Raw genomic sequence first — 13,444 nt, forward strand, 5'->3', positions numbered from 1 at the left:
CTGGTTTTTGAAAGGTATTCAGCTTTTATTTTCTTCCCTTCTCCCCAATATTGAGGAATTGGAAGGACTGTCCTGTGATAACCAGGTGGTGTGCCCCTGCAGGGCAATGCTGTGTTCAGCTAGTCTGCACTGGAGTTCAGCACACTTGAGGTTGCCCCCAGACTGTTGGGAGGCAAGTAATCAATAATTAAATCTAGTCCTTAATTGAAACAATAACCAAATGGTCACCCCAGCTCTGTTTTGGTTCAAAGCTGAGGGATGTGCCTGGAGAAATGTAACCACTCTCAAATTCATTGACAGCTATGGATGTAAGGACTATGATGTAAAAATGATAGTTTTAACCATGTTTTGAGGCTATACAGTGTTTGTTTACAAACATTGGAATAAAAAAAGCTTACATTTTGGGTACTGATGGGGTAAGAGTTAAACGATGCGCAAGAAGCACTGCAACCTGATCTCAGAGCATTTCGTATTATTCTGTACATAAATCCAAGACACTCCATTTAGTATGTTATGTGTTAATTTATGGATGTTCATCACCCATTTTGTATGATATATATATATATATATTTTAACTAGGCAAGTCAGTTAAGAACAAATTCTTATTTACAATGACGGCCTACCGGGGAGCAGTGTGTTAACTGCCTTGTTCAGGGGCAGAATGACAGATTTTTACCTTGTCAGCTCGAGGATTTGATCTAGCAACCTTTCGGTTACTGGCCCAAAACTCTAACCAATTGGCTACCGACCTACGAATTACAAATCTTATTATATGTTACGAATTTGAAAAACGTATTATATGATACAAATTCTAGCTAGATGGCTAAGGTTAGCTAGGCTAGGGGTTAGTGTTAAGTTTAGTAGTTAGGTTAAAGGGTTCGGCCACCCATCCACCTTGACAAACCACCCTACTTTAGTTTTTGCCTTTAGTAACCATCGATCTTATGTAACCATACTAAATGTAATATATCATACTAATTTGAATGTCCCAGATTTATAGTTACTATGTTACATCTAGTCTGAGACCAGGCTGGGCATTTTATAAGTTGTATTTCATAACATTCATTTAAAAGTTACAAAAATAATTATGTAGCCACTAAGGATCTAGCTTTTAGAACATTGCTGTAAATACGTGAAATTATTCAGGTCTGATTCATTTATTTGTGTACCATTATTTCAAGAGATTATTTGGAGGGGCTTACTTTGATTCATCTTTCCCATTTCCTTTTCCTATCCCAGTCCAAGCTCCTTGGCCAGAGCATGGAATGTCAGGGGACCTACTCCCAAGGTGGGATTTTGTGTTTAATAGAAATTAAATTAACTACTAAAATGAATGTGGCATATTCTACATGACTTGCACTTCTGGCAAGTTTGCTTTGAAGACGCCACACTTCTGACCCTTTGTTTTTAACCATTCTCACAGGTGGACGAGCAGGAGAAGAATTAAGACTGGTAGGCTCAAACAAAGATCCAATATAACAGGCGCTTTCTGAATGTGGTACCAACATTAAGCAAGGAGGGACCAAACGCCAACTCATCAAACTATTTCCCCCCAAGCCTGTCTGCTGTGTCTCACCAGTCGAACATTGACATGACCATTCACACATGTGAGCGATGGACTTGGACCAGGTTCTGTCATTTGGAATTACATTTGGAATTGGGCTGATATTCACTATGATTAAATACAATAAAACTCAGTGAGGAAAGAAAGTGGTACTCTGCACCAATTTGATGGTTCTATTACATTGGGAAAATTGAGCAATTGTATGACAGGTTGTCCTTCTGGTCGTGGTTAAGAACCAGTGATGAAATGGACTCTGGCATGAACACAAGGTAGTTCAAATGCACATTCTCAATTTATTTAATGTATTGGACAACGTTTACAAGTCATACTGACAGATGATATGAGAATAGTCTTTGGCCTTATCTCAACCAGTATGCCAAGATCACTCTTATCTGCCAAAGTGATCTTGGATATGACCATGGTTCCATATCTAACAGGGAGGATGGATTATACTTCAGCAGCTTCAAAAAACATATCTGACAGTAGGGCATCATCACGTCTTCCTGTGTGATTTCCCCACTGGATCAGATATGACAACAATTCTCCAAGCAGCCAAACCCGAAACAAAAATATTGAGTTATGACTGCACCTCCAACACAAAGGCCGTGTTCTTACTCTTAATACTCTCTGTCATGTCTCAAGCATTTCCCATAGAGGTTGTCCCACCTTGGCGCATCACCTTTCGGGCGGCTAGGAACACATACAGTGGCTTGCGAAAGTATTCACCCCCTTGGCATTTGTCCTATTTTGTTGCCTTACAGCCTGAAATTAAAATGTATTTTTCAGGGGTTTGTATAATTTGATTTCCACAACATGCTTACCACTGAAAATGCAAAATATTTTTTATTGTGAAACAAACAAGAAATAAGACAAAAAAAAACAGAAAACTTCAGCGTGCATAGCTATTCATCCCCCCAAAGTCAATACTTTGTAGTGCCACCTTTTGCAGCAATTACAGCTGCAAGTCTCTTTGGGCATGTCTCTATAAGCTTGGCACATCTAGCCACTGGGATTTTTGTCCATTCTTCAAGGCAATACTGCTCCAGGTCCTTCAAGTTGGATGGGTTCCGCTGGTGTAGCAGTATGCTTAGGGTCATTGTCCTGCTGGAAGGTGAACCTCCGTCCCAGTCTCAAATCTCTGGAAGACTAAAACAGGTTTCCCTCAAGAATTTCCCTATATTTAGCACCATCCATCATTCCTTCAATTCTGACCAGTTTCCCAGTCACAGCATGATGCTGCCACCACCATGCTTCACTGTGGGGATGGAGTTCTCAGTGTGATGAGAGGTGTTGGGTTTGCGGCAGACATAGCATTTTCCTTGATGGCCAAAAGGCTCAATTTTAGTCCCATCTGACCAGAGTACCTTCTTCCATGTGTTTGGGGAGTCTCCCACATGCCTTTTGGTGAACACCAAACATGTTTACTTATTTTTTTCTGGACACTCTCTCTGGCCACTCCAAGCCCAGCTCTGTGGAGTGTACGGCTTAAAGTGGTCCTATGGACAGATACTCCAATCTCCGCTGTGGAGCTTTGCAGCTCCTTCAGGGTTATCGGTCTACCAGTCCCAGACCTGCTGTTTTCAACTCTCTAGAGACAGCAGGAGCGGTAGAGATACTCTCAATGATTGGCTATGAAAAGCCAACTGACATTTACTCCTGAGGTGCTGACTTGCACCCTCGACAACTACTGTGATTATTATTATTTGACCATGCTGGTCATTTATGAACATTTGAACATCTTGGCCATGTTCTGTTATAATCTCCACCCAGCACAGCCAGAAGAGGACTGGCCACCCCTCATAGCCTGGTTCCTCTCTAGGTTTCTTCCTAGGTTTTGGCCTTTCTAGGGAGTTTTTCCTAGCCACCGTGCTACTACACCTGCATTGCTTGCTTTCCCCGTGGGGGAAAGATTCTATTGGGGAAAGGTTCCTGTGGGGGTTGCTATGGAAGCCAAGAAGGGGAGTGAGGTGTGTGTGTATGTGTGTGTGTGTGTGTGTGTGCTCAAACACACATGCATGTGCAGGTCTGGGAGATGAAGTGTGTACATCTGATGAATGGGAATGTGCCTGAACTAAATTTTATACACTAATTGTAGTCTCACTCATTCATTTCTAATGACCTGTCATTTTTGACCAGGAACACCACAGGTGTACAAAAGATAAATAAACACCCCAAATTTTATGAAAATCATCAAAATGTATTTTGTGTGATCAGATGCCCTGTGTGGACAAAGTCATGGAACCTTATGACAGTCAGATTAAATTAACTACATTTTTCAGAGAGAAAATTTGGAAATTGGTCCAAATCGACCGGAACACAGCAGGAGGGTTAATAGGCGGGGTTTATGACTTTGTGGCTGTGGTAAATAGTGACGACCCAACCTCTTCGACCAGAGTTTTGAAACGTTTCTCAAACCGGAAATGGATGCAACCGGTAAAACGGACCCATTTTTCTTCAAGTTTAATGGCGAACTACACACAAAAAATGTGTATTGTCGCCACCCACTGGACGGGGGTGAAACATTTTAAAAGAAAAAGTCAATTCCAAAAGGGGGAAGACAAAGGTTACAATAATCAACACAAACTACACAATTTTTTATAGTATGCAGTACTAGTCAAAAGTTTGGACACGTACTCATTCAAGGGTTTTTCTTTATTTGTACTATTATGTCCAAACCTTTGACTGGTACTGTATATTCTCGCTCCTTCAGTCATTCGAAACCTCAAATTCCCTGCTCAGGCTCTGGGGCCTGAGAGGGTGGTCGAGTGGTTGTGCAGGCCAGGTCATCTGCTGCAACACTGCATCACTCTCCTTCTTGGTCAAATAGCCTTTACAGAGCCTGGAGGTGTGTTGGGTCATTGTCCTGTTGAAAAACAAATGATAGTGCAAACCAGATGGGATGGCGTATCGCTGCAGAATTCTGTGGCAGCCATGCTGGTTAAGTGTGCCTTGAATTCTAAATAAATCACTGACAGTGTCACCAGCAAAGCACCCACACGTCATCACACCTCCTCCTCCATGCTTCACAGTGAGAACCACACATGCGGAGATCATCGGTTCACCCACTCTGCGTCTCACAAAGACACACGGCGGTTGGAACTGCAATGAAAGTCTGTCCTTTGGTCTGATGTGTCAAATTTGAGATTTTTGGTTCCAACCGCAGTGTCTTTGTGAGATGCAGAGTAGGTGAATGGATGATCCCCGCATGTGTGGTTCCCACCGTGAAGCACGGGAGGAGGAGGTGTGGGGGTGCTTTGCTGGTGAGACTGTCAGTAATTTATTTAGAATTCCAGCCACACTTAACCAGCATGGATACCACAAGATTCTGCAGCAATAGGCCATCCCATCTGGTTTGCGCACAGTGGGGCTATCATTTGTTTTTCAATAGGACAATGACCCAACACACGTCTAGGCTGGGTAAGGGCTATTTGACAAAGAAGGAGAGTGATGGAGTGCTGCATCAGATGACCGGCCTCCACAATCACCCGACCTCAACCCAATTGAGATGGTTTGGGATGAGCTGTCCCACAGAGTGAAGGAAAAGCAGCCAACAAGTGCTCAGAATATGTGGATAACTCAGAATAACTCTTTCAAGACTGTTGGAAAAGCATTCCAGGTGGAGCTTGTTGAGTGAATGCCAAAAGTGTGCAAAGCTGTCATCAAGGCAAAGGCTGGCTATTTTTGGAGAATCTAAAATTGAAAAAATATTAAGATTTGTTTAACACTTTTTTGTTTGCTACATGCTTCCATATGTGTTTTTGTCATAGTTTTGATGTCTTCACTATTATTCTACACTTTAGAAAATAATCCAAATAAAGAAAAATCCTTGAATGATTAGGCGTTTCCAAATTTTACTGATCGATTTTATGTCATTTTAATGGATATAAAATGTGCTTTTCTTTCAAAAACAAGGACATTTCTAAGTCACCCTAACCTTTTGAACGGTAGTGTGAATATAAATGAGAAATGCCATGTTGGCCGTGGTGCAATATAGTAGTAGCCGAAAAACTACATTGTTTTCCAAGTATAAAATTTTTGAGGAAAGCTGCCAACATGGCAATCCTGAATCTACCTTTCCTTGTGCAGCTTTTTTTAGGTGAGTAATGCACTTAATTGTGCAGTTTCTACCACCAGGTGTCAGTCAAGTAGCGTCTTCATTGTCATATACTATTGTTCTAGTTCACTATTTCTATAGAAAATCACCTGTGTGCACATTGCCAGAAAGTGTGTGTGTGTGTGTGTGTGTGTGTGTGTGTGTGTGTGTGTGTGTGTGTGTGTGTGTGTGAGAGAGAGAGAGGGAGATAGAGAGAGAGAGAGTCACAGTGTGTGGGTGTGTATTGAGTGTTGATTCTGTAAGTGCTGATAATATCTATTCATCAGTGTCAGGTAGAGTGCAAAGAGAGAGCGCTGTCAAGGTTGAGTGCCAGCTAATTATATAGTGGAACTCAGTCCTACTGTGATATTATGCACCAAAAATGGGCACCTAACTCTGCTAGAATGGATGACTAAAATGGACACCTAACTCTGCAAGAGTGGATGACATTGGGCAATTATAAAACCAGAGAACACGCTGAAACATTTTTAGTAGGCTACTGTTTGAAGGTGGTTCACTGATAATACACTTTGTCTTAGTTTTATACACAATTTACACACATAAGATATCTGATGTCTTACAGATCTGCTTTTCCTTGATTGAGTAAAATATAAATACACTTTTATGAAAAATACATTTTGCTGTAAATGACGAGGCAATGTGCTTCAGTGCTTTCTAAGATAATTCAATTAAACAAATGTATGTCTCAAGACAGTTTTCAAAACCCAGTCCTTTTTTACTTTGTCGTTCTTTTCCCGAAATATTTGTTAGCCCTACGCATAACACTCTGACCTTTTAGAATTATCCCACTGTCCACAGATGTCAATTCAACGTCTATTCGACGTTGGTTCAACGTAATTTCATTTTAATGATGTGGAAACGACGTAGATTCAACCGGTGTGCCCAGTGAGATGTGTAACACAACAGCACATCCCATTACCCCTCTTTCTTTCTCCCTCCTTCCCTTTCTCCTTGATAGCTCAGTCAATAATGACACTTCTATCCACCCCTATCCCCACCCTGTCCCATCCTCCATCCGTTTCCTTTCAGATTGCAACAGTAACACTTGCAGATGCCCGTTGCCGTGACAACGTGTTTTCCGAAGGTGCTATGTGCTTCAGCGTGAACATCCATGTGTACATTCTTTGTTTGCTTGGGGCTTATTAAATCCCGTACCACTCTGTTTGAATGGTTCATTTTGTTCGAGTACATTTTTGTCGGAAAGTGTTATAGTATTCTATAATATTAATAGTCATGTGTTTGTGCATCACTCAAAAACAGAATCTGTCGCATTCCTCACACCAACATGTGGTCCCTATTCCCCAGCTGTTTCAGTGTTATATTTCACAGCAAAACACAGCAGCAAAGAGATGAGACTAAGAGCGAGGGAAGACCTGTCTTTTGTTGTTTTCAACTATGTTTGTCATGAACTGCGACACCTACAACCTGGTCATTTATGGATCTGGGCTCTCTTCAGAATGCATTTTAAGGTGCAAGTTGGGCATCAAAACAAAGCAGGTGTGTGTGTTTGAGAGAGAGAAATACAGTGAGAGAGAAATACAGTGAGAGTGTCCTTGGAGAGAGAGAAGGGGGGAGGGTATACATTGTGTTCATTCGCCTATACCTTTATTGACATATTAGCGTGCATGTGCCTTTTACTGTGAGATTTAGTAGAAAATAAGCCCCAGTGTAGAAGTCTTACTTCTTCAATTGTATGTTGCAGATTGGGCTGCAGATTGGGGAAATCTATTTGTGAGTTAGCCATAGCCTTATCGCTGCCCAAAAAAAGGAAGACATGCAAATGTTATGCATAGGTTGCGTTTCATATTCAGAGAGCCAGGCTTGTCTCCAGCCATACGGACTCACTGGGAACATACTACATGACACACGTACATATTCAGTTTACTGAGTCTTGTATCCACCAGTTCAGTCCATTCATCTCACACATGCATGCTCATAGACTGCATGCAGTCTAAATATAGGCTGTCACGTCATGCCAGATCCTCAACTGACACAACCCAAATGGAGAGTATTTAATACTCTCGTTTGTCTTTTCAGTCCATATGCCCAGTTGTTTAATAATCCCATCCAGATTCCCCTGTCTCGCTCACCCAGCTATCTCCAAATCACCCTCTTTTTTTCCCTAATACCCATTATTTCATCACTCTATCCATTTCCCCATCTCTCCTTCCCTTCCAGCTAAGGTATTTTCTTATTTCTGGCCAGGTATAATTATCTGAAATCTTCTCTAATGTATAATTCATATCTCTCTCCAATGCCCCTCCCTGCTCTCTGGCTCTCTACCTTAGCTTGTGGAAATGACTTCCAAATATAGGTGATGGGTTCACTTCTAGAAACCCAAGAATTTTGTAAAGTATTAATTACCCTCTTTGTCAACTATACATCAGTGAGCGTTACATACCACCAATTACTTACACTGTTCCCTGCATGCATGGACACACTATGTCTAAGTCCTAACATTGCTTGATGTCTTGCTTACATTTCATAAGGAGGCGAGTACAGTATATGCACCAAGTAGACATCCTAGAGAATAAACTAACAGAGTATTTTTAATTTGTTCTGGGTATTATTCTCTCTGTGTGTGTGTGTGTGTGTGTGTGTGTGTGTGTGTGTGTGTGTGTGTGTGTGTGTGTGTGTGTGTGTGTGTGTGTGTGTGTGTGTGTGTGTGTGTGTGCGTGTGCGTGCGTGTGCGTGCGTGCGGCGAGCGTGCGTGCGCATATGCCAATCACGTACTTTATGTTTCAAACATATTTATTGTAACCAGTTTCCATGGAAACATCTCCCTGGAGGCAGAGAGAAGGGAGAGTATGCAGTGACAGAGTTGAGAAAAGGATTATTGCAGGGGGCAAAATAAGGAAGAGCCATAGAATGAATTAAAGATGTGGTATTAGTATCTGAGAAGGGGGGGGGGTTGCATTCATGTGAATCCTTACGTACACATGTGTTGTGTATATAATACGACTTGTGTGTGTGATGTAGAGAGATGTTTTGCTGTGTGTCTGAGTTTAATAAGGATACGATTTGATCATCTATTTTCTATATCGTGTATATGCCTCTACTTCTACCATTCATTCCACTTAAGTGTTCTATGTGTTTCCATAGTTAATTTATTCTCCAAGCTTTAGCACACGCTTAGCAGAGTTTTGAGTAAGAGCAATAGAGTGAGGAAAATATAGTTTCCTACCGACTCACCCTAACTCAATTCGGTTGCCATGGTGACACCGGAACATGAGATTCACTCTATGTCAGGTTGTCTGTCTCTACCGCTCCAACTCTCCCTCACCCACTCTGCCCACAGCTCCTCCAACCCCCATAATTAACACACTCACTTCCTCCATCATACTTGTTCTCTCGTAGATGTACAATCCTGAGCTGTTGTTTATTGTATTCTTCTCGTGGTGTGTGCCCTGTACTCTATGTTCCCTCCAGTCCATAGCAGACAGAATTTCTTGGGATAGAGACATAAAAGGTATGGCCTTCAGAATTCAAACCTGTGTAAACATTTAACTACACACAACGTATTGGCTCCTTCCGTTGCACTATACTTTCCCTTCTTCCAATTTTCTCTTGATCACCTGTTACTTACAGCAGAGACAAAATCAAATATTGAATTTCCATCACTTGCATTTTTAACTATAAACACCCAGTGCACCACTACCAGATCACCGAATCAAATTATTAACAAATATACAGTACCAGTCAAATGTTTGGACACACCTACTCATTCAAAGGTTTTTCTTAATTTTTACTATTTTCTACATTGTAGAATAATAGAGAAGACATCAAAACTATGAAATAACACATATGGAATCACATAGTAGCCAAAACAGTGTTAAACAACCCAAAATAGATTTTATATTTGAGATTCTTCAAAGTAGCCACCCTTTGCCTTGATGACAGTTTTGCACACTCTTGGCATTCTCTCAACCAGCTTCATGAGGTAGTCAGCTGGAATGCATTTCAATTAACAGGTGTGCGTTGTTAAAAGTTAATTTGTGGAATTTCTTTCCTTCTTAATGTGTTTGAGCCAATCAGTTGTGTTGTGACAAGGTAGGGGTGGTATACAGAAGATAGCCCTATTTGGTAAAATACCAAGTCCATCTTATGGCAAGAACAGCTCAAATTAGCAAAGAGAAATGACAGTCCATCATTACTTTGAGACATGAAGTGACCAAAAAAGGGTTTAACAAATTAAAATACAGTGCCTTGCGAATGTATTCGGCCCCCTTGAACTTTGCGACCTTTTGCCACATTTCAGGCTTCAAACAAAAAGATATAAAACTGTATTTTTTTGTGAAGAATCAACAACAAGTGGGACACAATCATGAAGTGGAACAACATTTATTGGATATTTCAAACTTTTTTAACAAATCAAAAACTGAAAAATTGGGCGTGCAAAATTATTCAGCCCCTTTACTTTCAGTGCAGCAAACTCTCTCCAGAAGTTCAGTGAGGATCTCTGAATGATCCAATGTTGACCTAAATGACTAATGATGATAAATACAATCCACCTGTGTGTAATCAAGTCTCTGTATAAATGCACCTGCACTGTGATAGTCTCAGAGGTCCGTTAAAAGCGCAGAGAGCATCATGAAGAACAAGGAACACACCAGGCAGGTCCGAGATACTGTTGTGAAGACGTTTAAAGCCGGATTTGGATACAAAAAGATTTCCCAAGCTTTAAACATCCCAAGGAGCACTGTGCAAGAGATAATATTGAAATGGAAGGAGTATCAGACCACTGCAAATCTACCAAGACCTGGCCGTCCCTCTAAACTTTCAGCTCATACAAGGAGAAGACTGATCAGAGATGCAGCCAAGAGGCCCATGATCACTCTGGATGAACTGCAGAGATCTACAGCTGAGGTGGGAGACTCTGTCCATAGGACAACAATCATTCGTATATTGCACAAATCTGGCCTTTATGGAAGAGTGGCAAGAAGAAAGCCATTTCTTAAAGATATCCATAAAAAGTGTTGTTTAAAGTTTGCCACAAGCCACCTGGGAGACACACCAAACATGTGGAAGAAGGTGCTCTGGTCAGATGAAACCAAAATTGAACTTTTTGGCAACAATGCAAAACGTTATGTTTGGCGTAAAAGCAACACAGCTCATCACCCTGAACACACCATCCCCACTGTCAAACATGGTGGTGGCAGCATCATGGTTTGGGCCTGCTTTTCTTCAGCAGGGACAGGGAAGATGGTTAAAATTGATGGGAAGATGGATGGAGCCAAATACAGGACCATTCTGGAAGACAACCTGATGGAGTCTGCAAAAGACCTGAGACTGGGACGGAGATTTGTCTTCCAACAAGACAATGATCCAAAACATAAAGCAAAATCTACAATGGAATGGTTCAAAAATAAACATATCCAGGTGTTAGAATGGTCAAGTCAAAGTCCAGACCTGAATCCAATCGAGAATCTGTGGAAAGAACTGAAAACTGCTGTTCACAAATGCTCTCCATCCAACCTCACTGAGCTTGAGCTGTTTTGCAAGGAGGAATGGGAAAAAATGTCAGTCTCTCGATGTGCAAAACTGATAGAGACATACCCCAAGCGACTTACAGCTGTAATTGCAGCAAAAGGTGGCGCTACAAAGTATTAACTGAAGGGGGCTGAATAATTTTGCACGCCCAATTTTTCAGTTTCTGATTTGTTAAAAAAGTTTGAAATATCCAATAAATGTCGTTCCACTTCATGATTGTGTCCCACTTGTTGTTGATTCTTCACAAAAAAATACAGTTTTATGTCTATGTTTGAAGCCTGAAATGTGGCAAAAGGTCGCAAAGTTCAAGGGGGCCGAATACTTTCGCAAGGCACTGTATATTTGAGATTCTTCAAAGTAGCCACCTTGATGACAGCTTTGCACACTCTTCGCATTCTCTCAAACAGCTTCATCTGGAATTCTTTCCCAACTGTCTTGAAGATGTCCCACATATGCTGATCACTTGTTGGCTGCTTTTCCTTCACTCTGTGGTCCAGCTCATCCCAAACCATCTCAATTGGGTTGAGGTCGGGTGATTGTGGAGGCCAGGTCATCTGATGCAGGACTTAAGTGTGCCTTGAATTCTAAATAAATCACTGACAGTCTCACCAGCAAAGCACCTCCATACCCCCACACCTCCTCCTCCATGCTTCACAGTGAGAATTACACATGCAGAGATCATCCGTTCACCTACTCTGTGTCTCACAAAGATATGCCGGTTGGAACCAAAAATCTAAAATGTGGACTCATGAGACCAAAGGACAGATTTCCACCGGTCTAATGTCCATTACTTGTGTTTCTTGGCCCAAGCAAGTCTCTTCTTATTATTGTTGTATTTTAGTAGTGGATTCTTTGCAGAAGTTTGACCATGAAGGCACTACAGAGGGTAGTGCGTACGGGCCAGTACATCACTGGGGCTAAGCTACCTGCCATCCAGGACCTGTAAAACCAGGCGGTGTCAGGAAGACCTTAAAAATATCAAATACCCCAGCCACCCCAGTCATAGACTGTTCTCTCTACTACCGCATGGCAAGCGGTACCGGAGTGCCAAGTCTAGGACAAAAAGGCTTCACAACAGTTTTTACCCCCAAGCCATAAGACTCCTGAACAGGTAATCACATGGCTACCCAGGCTATTTGCATTGTGTGTGTGTCCCAACCCCTCTTTTTACACGGATGCTACTCTCTGTTTATCATATATGCATAGTCACTTTAACTAAACATTCATGTACATACTACCTCAATTGGGCCGACCAACCAGTGCTCCCGCACATTGGCTAACTTGGCTATATGCATTGTGTCCCGCCATCTGCCAAACCCTCTTTTACGCTACTGCTACTCTCTGTTCATCATATATGCATAGTCACCTAAACCATATCTACATACTAACTCAATCAGCCTGACTAACCCATGTCTGTATGTAGCCTCGCTACTTTTATAGCCTCGCTACTGTATATAGCCTATCTTTTTACTGTTGTTTTATTTCTTTACTTACCTATTGTTCACCTAATACCTTTTTTTGCACTATTGGTTAGAACCTGTAAGTAAGCATTTCACTGTAACACCTGTTGTATTTGGCGCACGTGACAAATAAACTTTGATTTGATGAAGGCCTGATTCACGCGTTCTCCTCTGAACAGTTGACTTTGAGATGTGTCTGTTACTTGAACTCTGTGAAGCATTTATTTGGGCTGCAATTTCTGAGGCTGGTAACTCTAATGAACTTATCTTATGCAGCAGAGGTAACTCTGGGTCTTCCATTCCTGTGGCGGTCCTTATGAGAGCCAGTTTCATCATAGCCCTGGATGGTTTTTGCGACTGCACTTGAATAAACTTTCAAAGTTCTTGAAATTGACTGAACTTCATGTCTCAAAGTAATGATGGACTGTCGTTTCTCTTTTCTTATTTGAGCTGTTCGTGCCATAATATGGCACATAATACTTAGTCTTTTACCAAATAGGGCTATCTTCTGTATACTACCCCTACCTTGTCACAACACAAATGATTGGCTCAAATGCATTAAGAAGGAAGGGAATTCCACTAATTAAATTTTAACAAGGCACACCTGTTAATTGAAATGCATTCCAGGTGACTCCCTCATGAAGCTGGTTGAGAGAATGCCAAGAATGTGCAAAACTGTCATCAAGGCAAAAGGTGGCTACTTTGAAGAATCTCAAATATAAAATCTATTTTGATTTGTTTAACACTGTTTTGGCTACTATGTAATTCCATATGTGTTGTTTGATAGTTTTGATGTCTTCACTATTATTCCACAAT

The sequence above is a fragment of the Oncorhynchus tshawytscha genome, linkage group LG30 (genome assembly GCF_018296145.1).
Source record: "Oncorhynchus tshawytscha isolate Ot180627B linkage group LG30, Otsh_v2.0, whole genome shotgun sequence".
NCBI classification, from domain to species: domain Eukaryota; kingdom Metazoa; phylum Chordata; class Actinopteri; order Salmoniformes; family Salmonidae; genus Oncorhynchus; species Oncorhynchus tshawytscha.